Raw genomic sequence first — 15164 nt, 5'->3', positions numbered from 1 at the left:
ATCTTAAGCTAAGGAATTATAATAAGTCTTTTGGGTTAAGCATTAATTGTCAGGAATTCAAGAAACAGAACGCAAAATCTTGTACATAACACAAGCTGTGCAAAAAAATAAAGGCAAACGCTAGAGAAAAAATTTGATATGGTATTATTTCATCAGTTAACACCACATGGAGGCTTTGCATTTATTTAAGAAAGAAAACAATTATTCAGGAAGTAAATGTGCGTTCATTTCACTGGCTCTAATTAGAAGGAGGTTTAATACAGCATGAAATGACTATAGAACTTTGATAAAGCTGGAATGAGTTCCAACGAAACCACACTAAATGATCACTTCATGCTTATTCGAGCTAAATTTTATGTTGAAATTCTCCATCCCTAAGGCAGTTTGGTGAACTAAAAATGTGTTAAAATGAACAAATAAAAGTTACTACCTTATATCAGATTATTTATTATTCATTACATAAATCATTTACAGTAAAAAATAGGGGTGGAAAAATTCAAAATTTTCTCGAATCCAAATCGTAAAAGGTTCTCGAATCCTTCATATAATGATGATGATGGTGATGATGTTAATGGGCTTTTACTTAACATTAAAAGTTTTCAATGAAAGCAAAATTTTATACGTACGTTCGATGAAAAACAAATATAAGAAAACATGTTTTAAAAATATACCTACATTCATCAAACACATACAAATGAGATATGGTAAATGAAGTGCACAATTAAAACTCTTGAAACCCAAGGTCCATATTCTCAATGTAATTTGAAAAATAATATTTGAGTAGTTCAATTTTTTCCCAGCATGTTTTTAAATCAGAACAAATATGGAGAGAAGACGATTATTGCAAAGATAAAGATTTAGAATTTCGAATCTTTTTAACGATTCGCAGGATTCGAAGTTCTGAATGTTCCAACGTCAGTAAAGGATAGATCGACAGTATGCTTTCCTTAATATCCGAATGGGATGTGGTACCATTAGTTCGGAGCCAATTTCTCTTAAAACGAGGCGAAGGTTTGTTCTTTCTTTGCAAAAACATCCTTTCCCTAGGGCAGATAGCTCTTATATGCTTTGCCGTAATCTAAATAATCAATCCGTTCCAATTAGTTCGGATATTTTGGGTTCAACTATACCTATTATTATAGAATTTCCCGAAGCAAAGTATCATTCACAGTAATTAATTATAGCTACGTACCACATTGCACATATTTATTCATTTTGAGTGAATAAATTATTGGATTAGAGTTTTCTTATCTGCTCTATTTATGAATCGGAAGCCACTTTAATTATTGTCTAGTCTAACTTACAGCCTTTTACACCAAGTTATTATGCTCCCTGTTACGTAATTTATAGCCTCCTAATCTGCCTTATCGTAGTATAATAAATAATCCTTGAATAGTCAATAATCTAAATGAACAAACTTTCCTTCCGCATACTTTGAATTATTCCATTTCTCGTTCTTCGCTCGTTACAAAATTAGAACTTCTTTTCCACTTTACATGCCAACCATATTCCTAATGACATCGTCAATATTAAAAAAATCAAGAATCTTCGTTTCATACAAAAAAAAAAAAAAAAAAAAAAAAAAAAGTATATGTCCCAATTACGTAATTGCAGGGAACCTTTTCTTCAACAACGGTAAAAACTTCTGTGACAGTTAAAACACCAAAAATAAATTTTCCGTTCTAATTATATCAGTTTCTCTATAGACTACTTTTGCTTTCATATTGAAAAGGGACACAAAAGAAGATTAGCACTGCATTTAATCATTTATTGTAACAATTCATTTTCCATTCAAGCAAGCTTATCTGCAAGGAAAAAAAGTATTTTTAAAAAATAAAATAAAAAAAAGAACTACAAAAAACCCCCAATCTATTAATTGAAAGAAGGTTATACGCACTGATCAACCATATGATGACCTTTTCATTTAGAACTTTACGAATGGATCAAAAGTTTTCTAAAAGAAGTTTAACATCGAATGAGATTAAATCTATTATATAATATTGGAATATCAGTCTTTTGCTCCAGTTCTTCATTAGCAGATGGATACAGCGCAAAAAAAAAAGTGTTCATTTAAAAGAACTGACATTTTTTCCCCTCCAAGATAATTTTACTATGAAATTCTTTATTGGGCTTCCTACTCAAGTGTACAATTTGTTGAATACAAAAGCTTTATTATTATGAGTAATCTTGAAATGAAGCAGAATAGTAACCAGCAATTTAATTCCAATATGGAAAAGAACAAGTAAAAATTTGTTATAGCGATCGGAATTGTAATGTCATCAGAAGTTAAGTGGATGAATTTACGAACAATTGGATTCTGTTTCAAATGAATGCAACCTTATGAAAAGATTTCTGCTTTTAGCGCATACTCGAGTGCGACGTGTAATCAAAAATTGGCTCTATTTCAAAGCTGATAAAAGAGATAAAAAAATTAAGCTACGCTAAATTAGAAAATTTTATACATTATAGAAGCAGTTATATTGCAAAGCAAAATTTTGAAACATTCTGTGAACTGAAAGTTACAATATAAAATCACATTCTGATGAAAATATGCACCAAACTGGAATGTGGTTTTTACATACAATGCTATATAAATTAATTGGAGAATAAATTATGAAAACACTCTGCAAATTGAAACTGTATAAGGTTGACCGATAAAACTGATGAAAGCGATGCACAAAGTTAAATTAATTCTAGGAATTAATTTTGAAACATAATAGTTTACAAATAATTTATTTTCAAATCATATAAACAGAGAAAGAGCCGGAGTTGTTTGTAAAGCTGATTTCCTTAAGAACTGGATTTTACTTGCAAATATGTTTGTTGTTATTTGAAAATATGTTTGTTGGGACTAATCTCGCTTGTCTGACATCACAGCAAGCTCACGAAATCCATCGCGACAAGGAGTACAAGCTTATGCCTGTCACTGGCAAGCGTCTTGGGCAGCATATAGGTAACAGAACAATTTTGTCCAGCTCCAACCCCAATTTTGAGGGACAGTACCCCTGGGTTGGGTCCGAGGATCTCCCACTCCTCTTCCCCTGTCACCTATCCACACGAGAGAACATTCGGCTCTCCATATATTTAGAGTGCCCCCATGCAGCAAAGACACCATTAAGTGAATTGATTAAGTAAACAAGTGCTATCTGCTTAAGGGAAGTGATAAATTCGTATAGAACTTTCTAAGGAAAGCTGGCTCATATTCATATTATACATGAGAGAAACTACGACACGTGTAGCAAACCTGTTTGCTGGGATTTGAATTCGAGTAGAATTACTAGTGTTCAGGGGTCTTATTCACGCGGGCTGTGGCAAGCCTAAAATGAAAGATGTCTAAAAAGAAGTGTAACCCATTTTGAATAACCAAAAAACATTTAGCATTAAGAATGTGAATGCACAACGTGTATGAGATAAATTCATCGAGTTTTACGCACATTCCAATAAATTATCCGAACAATTTACAAATGGTAATCAGATGCAACAATGTTCATTCTAGAACGTCGTGATTACCTTCTAGAAATGCCTCTAATCTGTTAATGTCTGCAAAACAACTGGTGTAAATTTCCTCTCTGATAAATTCCTCTAAAATGAAATCACAGGGTTTTTAATAGGTTAAAAAAATGTGCAGTCCTTCATCATCCAGAATCATGTTTATAATCCATTTTCTTAGATGGCTTCATTTACAATATTATATTTCTACACAAACTTAAAGATATATCCTAAAAACACAAGCTAAAAGATATACCTTAGAACTAACGAAGAATAGAGAGGTATTATTAGTTTGATGTCAAAAGCTACTAAAAATCCTTTAATCTTTCTAGGGTACCTTCTTCATAAACTGCGCGTAGATTTCCATCAACCAATATTTATGTTTTTTCGTGCTTATATAAGACGTAAGTTCTGAGATTATCAGATAGCTCATACCACAATAATATTTTTGTTATTGATTTTAAAAAGAAATTTTGAATAAGATATTATTATTGAATAAGATGTAAAAATTTATATGTTACTTTTATAAAAACACTGAGTTTATAATAATTATCTCTAAATGTTTACATGTTTTAATGTCATATTTTTTTATATTAATCGCTACGTCAAAGACAGAAATGGCCCCTCTAATAAAAAATGAGCTAAGATTCAGCTACTTAAGGCACGAATAAGAGCAACACTGAAATGCAAAAAGGGAGCGTGATCTTCTGAAAAGCATCAAAAGTCTTAAACACAATGATAGATACGAAAAGGTCGTAGCATAAAGATACAAATTAAATTCTTTTTGACTGTATTGGATAAAACATATGCATCTCTCTCTCTCTATATATATATATATATTCTTTTTTAACAACCTGCTAGACATCTAAGCATAATACCCCTCTAACCCTTTACATCTGTAAATAGTTATCAACAGATTTAATTAACGGCCTGTCTGAAATGGTGGGGGAGGGAAACCCGAAATGAAGAAGAAATTACCTTACTTACTACTTAGATATCAGTATTTCCCTAACTCTTACGTTTAGTACATGTTGCTTAATAATCTAGCTGTGTAGATAGAAGCTTTGAAACATTTATAGCTGAGCCTTTTTTATTAGCTGGTAAGGTTAGTGTCAAACAGATTGTCGTAACAGCAGTCGGCTCAGCATACAAACGACCGAATTATGTATAAAATAATGAATGCTATGGAAGACGTTTCACTGCTAAGCAGCAATTATTTTAAAGGAATGTGGATATGGTAATTTTGACCACAGAAAACCCGCTATTGACTTTCTTTTTCATTACAAATAGTTAACTTTTTTTCCGGCAAAGTTATCATTCTGAAGAGACCAAAGAGGGAAAAAATGAAGACATATTTCTATTCCTTAGCCTTTCCAACGAAGAAGGGGGAAAGAGAGTAGGAAGAGGAAAAACAAAGTTTGGGAAAAGGATTTTAAATTTAATAAAATGCATTTAAACAGATTAAATGAGTATTAAATACTTGCTGAAGGTAGCGATAATAAATTCAGAGTTCACATTACAGCAATTTTTGGAATTCTGCTTTTAATACGATCATAATTCACTTCAATCTGAAATCGTAGGTTTTCAAAATCAAATTTTGATTGAAGCAATAGTTCTAAACTCCGTAATATATTAGGCTTAGTTGCATAAGCTCTTAGAATGAACAAAAATTTTGATCATTGAGCAAAAAATCAAATGATTACAAATTTTGAGAAAAGTAAGGCGAAAAAATAAGCAAATTGAAATAAAGTGGCATGACAATAGTAAAAGCAAGTAAAATTCTTACGAATAAGAGACTATTTTTTAAAGAACAGTTGCTAATAGGTTTATTTTACGGCAAGAAGCATATAAAACCAACAATTCTCTCAGCGGTATTCGAACTTCGAATCTACTGATTGGTAGCTGTATGTTCTTCCAATAACACTACAAAAGTCTTTTGAAAAAATAATAGCTATTTTTGAATGACTGCTTAGAATAAAAATTATCTAATGTATTTCAAAGACTATAAATTGCATTTTGCTACTAAATCATGAACCATAATGACTTAACATAGACATTTCATACATGGAATACAAGTAGAAATATTAAATTATGCAGAAAGAGACGAATCTCAATCAAAGAATACATTTTGCCATTTTCCAAATAATCTCATTTCTAGTAATCCAAATCTAATAAATCTTATCTTAATTAAACCATTTGTATTCTCTGTTCGCAAAACTTACTTGATGAAGGTCCAATTTTTATGACTCTGACATCCTAAATTACAATTTTTATGTCACTCTAGTTTCTTAATTTTTCGGGGATTGGTTTATAATGATTTTATGTTAGTCGCAGTATACCTGCATCATTTAAATATTGCCATAATTTTTGATTTAGTATGGCAAATAAGTAAGACTCTTGTATTCGAAGCATGTCTCACATAAAAAACATTAGATATAAAGTACTACTGCTATTACAGCTCGTGTAAAGCCTTATTTTTAACCAAGCAGGTTTTTTTTTAACTATTCGCCATAATTTGTAGCCGAAGAAAATTAAATAATACGATGACTATAATGCATAGGCGTATGATTTTAATTATGCTTCTTTTATGATGTTTCACGTGGCGACAGCTTCTCAGCTGTTACGTGAGTTGCACACAAACACTGAAACCCAAGTTTCACGGTTCGCGGTTTGCACGAAGGCTTCATGAGATAGAGACCAGAGGGCCTTCATGAGAGCAGAAGACCTGCTGTTTGCGTCCCACCCACTGAAGTACGTTTAGCAAAGTGCAGAAACACGCGCCTTGGATAAGACTTCAGTGGAACACTGTACTTTTTAAAAATGAGTCTACATTCAGCTTGGACACTCATTCTCGGCGTATCTGTATTAGGAGAGAGCCTGGAGCACGACACCGTCCCTCCCTCATCAGGGAAAAGGATCATTATTGTGGTGGAGGTATAATGGTTTGGGCAGGCATTATTTTAAACGGCCGCACACCACTGCATGCGTTTCACAAAGGCTTCTTCACTGCTATGAGAAATAGAGAAGAGATCGTACAGCCCTATGTTAGATTTTCAGGGGCGCAGTTGCGTTTGGGTTACTGTTAATGGATGACAATTCTTGTCCACATAGGAGTCTAGGTGTCAGATGGTTGAAAATTACCTAAAAAGTAAGATCATTCGTCGCACGCACTGACCAGCCAGATCTCCTGACCTTAACCCTATACAGCATGTTTAGGATGCTCTCAGTAGGACAATTTCATCTCCGCATCCTCCACCGAGAATCAACCCGGAGTTAAAAACCTGCCTTTCTGCAAGAATGGAATCGACTGCAACAGGGGCCCCTCAATTGCCTCCTGTCCAGTATGTCGTCATCCTGCACTACATGTCTGTCTGTGTCTGGCTGTCAGAAAATCCCATTTTCCATTATTTTGCAGCCAAAATTATTCAGAAAACATCTTCCGCTGGCAAATTAAATTTCCAATGTGAGGAGCTTCACATTCATATAAATCTTTCAGAGATAGTTAAGGATCCCTCTTTACCCTCAGCTTTTAAGAAAATTATTTCATGGTTGTTTTCGTTTTTCATCAATAGATGGTATCAGTAGTTTGAACTTCTTTTTCTCATTTTTATTGCCATATTTTATCTTATTCATTGGTTTCTCTTTCGTCATTACACTTTTGCAGCGAAGAAGCAGTTCTATATTTAAACGTGATTTCCCGTTTTTAATTTTCTCGAATCCAATCCAAATCCTAAGAAGCTGCTCGAATTTTTCGAAGTTTCTGAATCTCGAATCCTGCATATAAGAATAATAATAAAAAGAAGAAAGAGAAAAAACTTTAAATGAAATTTAAAGTTTCTAATCAAAGCAAACTTTGAAAACTGCTTTTAATGAAAATAAATTTAAAGACCGGATTATTTGATTACGGCAAAGCAAACGAGGGTTCCCTACCTAAGGAAGCGAATGTGTTCGCAGAAGACATTGTCTCCCTTAGATAGAGAGAAGAATTCTCAGAAAACTCGGCTAGTATTCAAGCTACGCATGAGGAAAATCTAAAAAATAGACATGCAGTCAACCCGTGCGCCAAGATCAGAACCCAGATCAAACTACCATTGTTCCGTTGTATTATGTATTAAGCAACTTGTGTGGAACCAAATTTAAGGGTTTTAAAATATATCTATATTTATTAAGAAAATGTAAATGAAATTTGATAACTGAAGTATGCAATCAAAAATTTTTAATCTTGAGGTTTATTTCCTTCTTATCTATTAATGAAAAATATTGAGTAACTATTTTACAGTTTTTCAAATATTTAAAAAATCAAAACAAATATAAAAAGAGAAGTAATAATACTAATAAATATGAACACTAAGCAGAGAATACTAAATTTTCTCCAGAAAAGTTAAAATTAAACTTTTATTTATCGATTGTGTTCTTAAAAGCACGCTTGTGGCGCAGCATTTATGGCAGTCACGAGATGATTTTGATGGCATAGATATTACTAAAATTGCAATAATCACTTTTCTGCTCTTTTTTCTGTATTTATCCCCCTTTTCTAATAAACATTTTTACTACACCTCAAGTACACATGCTAGCACTAAGGACATCAGCTCTGCACCGTTGGCCGTCAGATATAGTCCTCGCGTGTTACCTTGGAGTTGTAGATCCTAAATATTATTGGGCATCAGTAAAACTAATCTTTCCAAAGTTTTGAGCTAAAACGTTTAATAGGTACAAGGATTCCTTTTTCCGAGTCTCAAATCCTTCTCACTATTTACGCAGTCTGAGGTTTTGAAATCTGCCATCCGCACTTTTTAGCCCTGAAATTCCACAAAATCTCATGAATAAGTGATGTTTTCTTGATTTTAACTGAAAAAATGACTCTCTCATTTTGTACCTTGATTCCTTTTCTTCTAATATACATCCAAACTGAAATCAGATACATTAAAAGCTATCAGAAATTTTCATGTGTAATGAATATAGAAGGCAACCTCATATACGGAATTTTCCGGCCGTAACACTGAGAGACAACAGCATACATATTGTAAAGTGCATGTTTTTTCTTTATAGGCTATAGTATAAGCAGCTATTATATGTTTTGGGAAAGCAAAAATTTCATGCAACTCAATTTATTATGACATTCATTTTGCTGTATTGACCTAAAACTGAACTCAGAATATCTCAATATATGCCCGCATACACAAATTCAAGGCAATACAAAAAGTATTCCGTAGTGATCACAGAACAAGTGGCTTTTAGCAGCACGCACCGATATGTTTTAATCTGAGTGTCAAGAGACAGTCTTATAACGCGACATCTACACGTGACAGAATGATAGTAGACGGTAAAATCTTATATTAATCTTCAGCTTAGTGTGTTTCATCTTTGTCTTCTGCATCCTACGCAGGGTGAGGGGCGCTTAAATGTTCGACGATTTTCCCTCCTCCCTATTTTACGGAAGCTATAATTACTACATCCTACTTTATCATCTGCGCATCGATCGATCATAGTTTCTTGGAGCCTTAATCGCCGGCAAGTTGAACTTCTTTTTCGCAATTACCGAATACAATCAAAATATGTCAGATTATCTTCGGGGCTTAATGCGTCATAATCAAAGTGCAGTCATCGCACTGCCTCCTCTACCCACCCCCCTCACAGATCAAATCAGAGGACGACACACTTGGCGCGAGAACGACTTTAAAAAACCACAGCTTTCAACAAATGGAGCAGAAGTATATGCGACATCATTAGAACTCAACTGAGAAAAAAAAAAAAAAAAAACTATAAAGAGGATCAACCATGAGTGCATATAAGACAATATATTGTGATTGCATGAATCTTTTCGGCGGTTGAAATTCTATTCGGGTCTATGATTTTTGGAACAATAGTTTGAAATTCTCGTTTTAATTTACATGCGTATATTACATGCGTAGTTTTAAAAACTCGATAATAATGAGTAAATATGACACTATAATGAATACAGAAAATATTTTTAGACTCTAATTGCTTTTATCGTTTACCGCCTTAAGAAGTATGAAAATTTGCAACCAAAGCGTTTCATTTTTGATGAGTCGCGTTTATAATATGCGTAATAAGCTTACAGAACATCGCAGCATGTAAGACAAAATTTATCTCGATTGTCACATGATATACTTACTCTAGATTGTCAGATGATAAGCTTGTTAGAGGGTGCAAACAAACTTTTTTTTTTCTCTTCTTTATGATTTTCACAGTGTGATCTGAGTTTCCGCAGTTTATCTAATTGTAAAACGTATTCTTAACTGATTATCAATTTGTTTATGGCACGGGTAAGGCTTCAGCAATCCACAAAAACTATTAGTAGTTAAGTTTTTATGGCGTCAAAAATTGTACGCGGATTTTTGACTAACCGAAGTTTCTTAAAGGTTCTATATTCAAATCTCTGTGCCAGTGTCTAATCCAATGGCCAGTTACCTCTTATATCAAATACCTTAATCAAATATTTTTCAGTAGCGGATAATTTCATAACTATTAGGAATAATACTGAATGATCTTTGCATATTCCAATTTACGTAGCAAGAATTTTAGCAGCAATATACACTACCCGATATTGAAAATGCCCCACCAAGAAGATATGGCCCCAAAATTTTCAGGGTAGATGCACGTCACCGAGTTATGCAAATGATATGAAATGTGCAGCTCTCCTTCAAATGTTGAAGAAGATATGAGAGAAGAAACTTGCAGAATGTTTAATTTTCATGCCTTATTAGTTCTGCTAGGGAAATAATAGTAGAAAATTTGTTGTTGTCCCAGAGGACGCGTGTAACAGCAGAGAATGCCAAGCTGTCGTCAACGGAGGCAGTTCAGCAGACAGACGATTTTACGAGAGACATGGTGATCGGACTGAGAAGGCTAAGTTCTACCCTACGGCAAATCTCAGCTGACACACACCTGGATGCGTCCACAGTGCATCAGCTGTGGCCACAATGGTTGCAACAAGGAAATGTGGCAAGTTCGAGGGATGCCGGTGCAGTCAGATTGACGTAAGCACGCGTGGATTGATGTATGCGCCAACAAGCGGTAGCGTACCCACAAGCAAATTCTACCTCCCTTCTGCAATATGTTCAAGACACCCTGGATGTTCCCAAACCGACCAAAACCATTTGCCATCGATTGGTGGCTAGTGGTCTGCATTCGTGCCGTCCGTTAAGAACACTGCCATGGGCCCTACACCATAGACGCCAATGTCTGTAATGGTACCGGGCTCGAGTGATGACGCAGAGATGTGTTTTCAGATGAGTAACTCTCCTATTTCTCCAAAGAAAGTCGCCGCGTATGAGTGTGGCGTCGATGTAGAGACAGGTCCAATGCGGCAGCAACTGTGAAACGCCCCACCGCTAGATAACGCGGCATCATGGTTTGGGGCGCAATTGCGTACGATTCCTGGTCACCTGTAGTTCGTATTCAGGGCACTATGACGGCCCAACGATACGTGGATGATGTGCTGCAGCCGGTGGCACTCCCATACCTTCAGAGAATGCCCAGTGCCCTTTATCAGCAGGATAACGCCAGACCACACACTGCTCGCATCAGCCAACGTGCTCTGCAATGTGCACAGATACTTCCCTGGCCACCATTCTCTCCTGATCTCTCACCAATCGAACACATTTGAAATTCAATTTGATGCCATTTGCAGACCCTGCCACTGCCACGCTCATAAGAGGAACTGTGGCAAATGGTTTACAAGGAATATAGAGAATTCCTCAGGACACCATCCGTAGTCTCACTGACTCGCTACCTAGACCTGTTGCTTCGTGTATCGCCGTCCAAGGTGGAAGGAACATTCCGCCTTGGAATGTACGCCGTCCCAAGGCGAAAGGAAAAACGTCGGTTTCAGGATGAACTTTTGACTTGTCAACTTGTTCTATCTTTTAGAGAATGCTATATCTTACAGATAATTTACATGCTGAGATGTTTAGTCATAAGATTAAGCTTTAGCAAATGCTACGGAAAACATCAAGCGAGCACTCAAATTAATAAGCAAGTGTTAGTTATAGAAATTAAAAATCCAGAGCATTGAGTCACAAAGACAATAGTATTCAATCAAGTATGATATCAAATAGAAATGTTTGTAATGATGTACTGAATATTAATATCATGACTGTTAGTTCTGTAGCTAACATATTTCTTCTAAATAATGCATAGGATCTAAAATTTTAAACGAATGTAAATAGCAGATAAAATAAAGTTGTTTTTCAGACACTTTAATTTTACTTTTCGTTGAATGTTTGCACATTTTAATGATTTGTAATTCAAGTGAATTTCGTTTTATGACGTATTTTCAAAACATGTTTATATTTAACTAAGCAAAGAGAAGCAGTGTGGAAGTTGCAAGATCCAGAGTGTTACATTTAAATGCACATCTGTTGTATACAGATATTAAATTCTTGTTCGACGAATTCATTACTGAAAGAGTGGAAATAATTTCTTATAAGGAAATGTAAGATAAAATATGAAACTTTAGTTTTGTCACTATTCGTTACACATTAGGAAAAAAATATTTACAACGAAAATAGTCACGTTTCAAAAGAAAACAAAACTACACAGTTGATAGTTGCTGAAACAAAAAATAGATTTTCGAATTAACTGAAAATGCACAGTTTCTCTAAATCTAATGAATTTAAAAATTTGATTCATTCAAATCTAAAAGAGGAAATTTTGCTTTTATGATTTTATACATCCAATAAAAATCTAAAACAAAAGGGACGAAATAAATAAAGAGTCTTAAAGATAAGCATAGACAATTGTAGAGACATTAAGTATTTTGGAAGCAGGAAAGATGAAAAATTAGCAATCGACATTGACGGGAATCGAGCCACGGACCTCAGAAATACCACCTCGGTGTGCTGACCACTGCACCATGAAGGCACGCTATGAAAGCGGGAGAAATACCTTATATAGTATTAAAGATTTAAGCAGAATGAGATCGTTATTTAAAATTTTAAATTATGAATTATTTTTTAGAAAAGTCACACTTACTTATTTTGTTTTCAAAGTAAAGAAGATAATTTAAAACGTCTATTGAGAGATACAAAAATTTCGAATCAGAAATGAAAAGGAAATTAATCAAATTTATTAAAATTTTCTTGTTTAAAGTTGGTATCAAAATATAACATAAATTGATAAATTGTTATTCTATGCTTTTAAATAATTAATTACTTCAGTGAAATAAATATCAAGCAAAAATAATATAGTACTCAAATGCGTAACGATGAAAGTGTCGGGGACGGTTACTCGAGTTTTACAGGATTTCTCTACAGTAATTGATTTTTACTCCAAATTGAATTGACTAAAATGCTTCATGAGAATAAGTTCTTTGAGTATCAGCATTAGATCATAATTCCTACTATTCGCGGAAATATTTGGCCTGACTTGAATTGCCGGTTTGGCTTTAACTTATAACTCGAGTAAAGACGAAACACTTTCGTATTTACGTATTTTTATCAATTATTGTTCATTGAACGGGAGTTGGTTTTTTCCCCTTGAAAAGTCAACTAATTTCCGATCAATGACAATGATTACATGTTTTAATTTTTCCTTTTACAATTGAAATATTATTCTTCGTGATGATTTAACTCCAGTCCCCGTTAAAACATTATTTACATTTTGCTTTCAAATTACTTCAAAACATCTTTCAAAATATAACTTACCAGTATGGATGCACACTTTTAAAATAATTCTACTTTAATTAAACTTAGGAGATAATATAATCAATTAATCAATACTGTTTAGGAAATATATATATATATAGAGAGAGAGAGAGAGTGGTACTACAACTCAGTATCAAGAAAGTAAACTTGGTAAATGAAAATTAGGCTTACATTTATGAGTACCTAAATGTAAGACTAATTACAGTAATAAGATCATAAAATGATTTAAAAAAAACTTAGTTACATTTCTACATACCATATTGCTTACTAATACAGTACGATATTATTAAACAGTAGGATATAGTGGCATATAAGATATACAAATTGGCATGCTTAGATGAAAAAGTAAATTTCGTTGGGAACTATGCATCAACAGAAATGGATTTTTATAAAAAAAAAGGTATCCCAAGTATTCAGAATGCTTAATTACCTGTGAAATTTACAGAAATTAATGTGATATAATTTTCTTAATTATTATAAATTTTTACAGAAGTAATTTTTGCGTTCAGATACATAGAAATATGCAACAGTATTTTAATTATACTTTTTATTGAAAAAGTATGAATATTCTTCAGACCGAGAGAACTATTTGAACTTTATCTATGAGATGTAATTTACTCCAATTAATGTGATACATTTTTAAAAATTATTTTAAATTTGTGTAGAAATATTTTTTGCATTCAGATGCAAAGAAATATTTAACAGTATTTTAATTAGACTTAAATTGAATAAATATGAATGTATTTCTTCAGATCGAGATAATTACTTGAACTTTATCTATGAGATAAATTTTAAATGTATTAATTTGTAAAACATACATTTTTAGACAATTAGAAGCAAAAAAGCAAATCTATAATTATTTAATCATTCGTTTCTGAAGACCAGAAGTTTTCAAAAGAAAACAGTACTTTCAATAGTTTCATTAAAATGAGAAGTTCAAAATAATGCCATGATTCAGTAAAAATACAAACATTAAACGAAATTATTTTTTATTTGATGAAATACTAAATTTTTAACATATTTCCCATATACCTAGGATTACTTCTATTCTGATAGAATCAAAATTTCAAATTTCTGTTTTTGGTGTTAAACAAAATAATGCAAAACATTTTCGTCTTGCTCATATTTCTATGTATATAAATAAGACTACAAAAACAAAGCCCAAAATATTAAAAAATCATAAATAAGTACAGTGAGCTCTTTAAAAGATGACCACTTACGGTTCCAGATGATTTTGGTCTTCTGTAGAGGTGGTTGTCTTGAAAAGGTCATTTTCAGTAGAGGATTAATTGCATATAAGTCACTGCATTGAAACATTGCATTGCAAAACAAGCCCCCCCCCAAAAAAAATCTGAAAGGTTTCAGATTTTAAATTACGTAAAAAGGGGCGTTTTTTTAACGTTTTGTGTGTTACCTTTATTTATTAAATATCATGTTCTTTGCACTTAAACTATAAAAATCAGTTCAGTAGCAATATCGCAAAATAATTTTAAAATTAGCATATCTTTAGAATTTTCGATACACAGTTCCGCCCCCGATGGTGATAAAAAAAAGGGGTTTTTTTTCCGCCGTAGAGTGTTGCCATTGCTCGCTTTTAAATCGTTGAGATTGTTACTCAAAAATTCATTAAAGTTTTACAAAATATGAAATCGATAATAAAACAAATTCCAAATTTTAAATTTGGTCTTCCACATGTCCATATTGAGGATTACGTCATTCAAAATTCGATGGATCTAGGTACCGTTGTTTTATCACAATGCGAGAAATATAGATACATTTATGCAGAGTTTTCACTATTTAATTTCTTCAAATATAATGCAAGACTCTAACATTTGGTGGCAACAGTTTGAAAAGTGAAACGGACATTTATAGTGATTCAACGCGAAATCGCAAAACGAAAATAATAGTCCTTCAGGGACAAAGCCCCTTAGGACTAACAAAAATGCATTGAACCTATTGCACAGTTAAATTATGTGCCAAAAAACGCCCTTTAAAATCGTTAAACAT

General features: G+C 33.2%; 1 protein-coding gene across 28 annotated transcripts in view; it reads right to left on the bottom strand.

The window, feature by feature from the left end:
• The window catches only part of LOC118199817 (uncharacterized), a 458327-nt gene that overhangs the window by 364857 nt on the left and 78306 nt on the right, over positions 1-15164 (bottom strand). The gene's annotated exons all lie outside the window — the stretch shown is intronic.

The sequence above is a fragment of the Stegodyphus dumicola genome, chromosome 8 (assembly GCF_044657685.1).
Source record: "Stegodyphus dumicola isolate Sdum_Otavi_A_Nest chromosome 8, ASM4465768v1".
Taxonomy (NCBI): Eukaryota; Metazoa; Arthropoda; class Arachnida; order Araneae; family Eresidae; genus Stegodyphus; species Stegodyphus dumicola.
This window is presented reverse-complemented; position numbering and strand designations above follow the sequence as displayed.